The sequence below is a fragment of the Eptesicus fuscus genome, chromosome 8 (assembly GCF_027574615.1).
Source record: "Eptesicus fuscus isolate TK198812 chromosome 8, DD_ASM_mEF_20220401, whole genome shotgun sequence".
Taxonomy (NCBI): domain Eukaryota; kingdom Metazoa; phylum Chordata; class Mammalia; order Chiroptera; family Vespertilionidae; genus Eptesicus; species Eptesicus fuscus.
Window position 1 is genome coordinate 86,980,947 of NC_072480.1, and position 2,499 is coordinate 86,983,445.

A 2,499-nucleotide genomic window follows, 5' to 3' on the forward strand; every position below is an offset into this window, starting at 1 on the left:
TGGCAATTATTGTACATATGCCTTTATATATTACTAGAGGCCCGGAGCACGAAATTCGTGCATGGGGGGGGGGGTGGTGTCCATCAGCCCAGCCTGCACCCTCTCCAATCTGGGACCCCTTGAGGGATGTCCAACTGCCCATTTAGGCCCGACCGGGATCAGGCCTAAACGGGCAATCGGACATCTCTCTCACAATCCAGGACTGCTGGCTCCCAACTGCTCGCCCGCCTGCCTTCCTGATTGCCCCTAACTGCTTCTGCCTGCTAGCCTGATAACCCCCTAACCACTTCGCTGCTAGCCTGATTGATGCCTAACTGCTCCCCTGCCAGCCTGTTTGCCCCTAACTGCCCTCCCCTGCCAGCCTGGTCACCCCTAACTGCCCTCCCCTGCAGGCCTGGTCACACCCAACTGCCCTCCCTTGCAGGCCTGTGTCCCCCCCAACTGCCCTTCCCTGCAGGCCCGGTCGCCCCCAACTTCCCTCCTCTGCAGGCCTGGTCACCCCTAACTGCCCTCCCCTGCAGGCTTGATTGCCCCCAACTGCCCTCCCTTGCAGGCCTGGTCCCTCCCAACTGCCCTCCCCTGCTGGCCATCTTGTGGCAGCCATCTTGTGTCCACATGGGGGCAGCCATCTTGTGTGTTGGAGTGATGGTCAATTTGCATATTACTCTTTTATTATTATTACTCTTTCACGACCCCTCACTCCTTACCGCCCGCCTGCTCGCTGCTTCTCACTGCTCGGCTCACTGCTCCTTAGCACTGCTGCAGAGGTAGGAGAGGCTCCTGCTACCGCAGCTGTGCTTACTAGCCATGAGCCCAGCTTCTGGCTGAGTGGCGCTCCCCCTGTGGGAGCACACTGACCACCAGGGGGAAGCTCCTGGGTTGAGTGTCTGCCCTGTCGTGGTCAGTGTGCATCATAGCGACTGGTTGTTCTGCCGTTCGGTCGATTTGCATATTAAGGTTTTATTATATAGGCTTTATCAGTAACAGCCTTAAAATTATTGACAGGATTGGTGTCAGTAGAACATACAGATTAGAGAGCTACCAGGTTTCATTTCCCAGCTTCAACTGAGTGACCTTCGGCCAGTCACTTATCCTCTCTACCTCAGTATCATATGATTCATTGGAACAATAATAATAGCACCTACTTCCTAAGGTTGTAATGAAGGGAATAAATGAGGTACTCGGAAAATACCATTCTCATTTTCATTCTGAGCTTTCCAGGTTTAGCTGAAATTCAGCCTCCTTTATAGATAGCCTCTTCAGCGACTGCAATATCTATCGCAATTATACAGGCCCCCTTCTCTTCCCTATTGCTTCATCACCTTCTCATGTTTTGTTCTTCAGTTGGTTTGCTACCATTTACAAGTCACTTGAGAGCAGGAGCTCTTCCAGTCTTACGTCCCACCCTATGACCTATTTCTGTTGATAGGAGTATTTATAGCTTTATTTATAGCTTTCCACACAGACCATGGGCTTTCACATATTTGTCCTCTGCCACAAAACAAAACAAATTCCTTGGAACTTTTTTCCTCTACTCCAGGCAATTTCAAGTTTCTGCCTAGGGAGAATGGTCAAAATTCAGTTCAAACCCACCTTTATAAAGCTCTCTATTAGCTGTTGCCTAGGAGGGATAAGGCAGCTAACATCTTGCTCCCAAACCGTACTCTTGCAGCCCCTTGTAAAATTTAATCTTCACAACCTGAAAAAAGTAGGCCTTACTGAGCCCCTTTAGCAGGTAAGAAACCCAAGACTCAGATTTGGTGGTTGCCCAAGGACTCGGCTAGGAAGTTGGCAAAGCCAAGATTGGTACCCTTGCCTCCCCATACAGGATGTTGGTTGCCTCTTGGGTCCAGCGCCATAATACGTACCTCCAATAGAGGCAGCTTGGTTGTTTGGCATCTGTTCTTCAAGGAATCTGACAGTTGGCACTGCCAGATTGATGAATATTTGAATGAACAGCTTATTAGAACACTGCGTAAACACTGCGGTGAACGCAGTGGAGAATGCTGGAGCTGGAAGAGACACGGGTTGATATCATGCCGAGCAATCATCAGGGGGATCTGAGATGTTAGGGCCCCACACAGCTAGTTCGTGGCAGAGGTAAGGCTAGAAAGAATTCATGTATCCACTCAATAAATGTTGAATGCTTGCTCAGAGTGCTAGCCTGAGGAGGCCATGTCTTGGAGGAAAGGCACCAGCTTCCCCAGTCCCTCTCCAGACCGCTGAGGAAGCCTGCAGGAGAGTAAGGTGGGGACAAGGTTCCCAGAAAAAGGGGTGTGAAGAAAGAACCAGGAGAGCTGGGGAAGGATAGAGAAGGGAAGAGGGAGGAAGCGGCGGGCTCCTCGGCCCTTTCGGCCCGTTTGTTTCTCCGCCGAGCCACACGGGGGCGCTGCAGCCCTCCTCGCGCCCTTTGCCCCGGCGGCGCCGCCCGCGCGCCTTTTTCCGGGCGGAAATGCCCGGGCGATGACGGAAAGCCGGTGGGCGGGGAGAGAAAGGGCC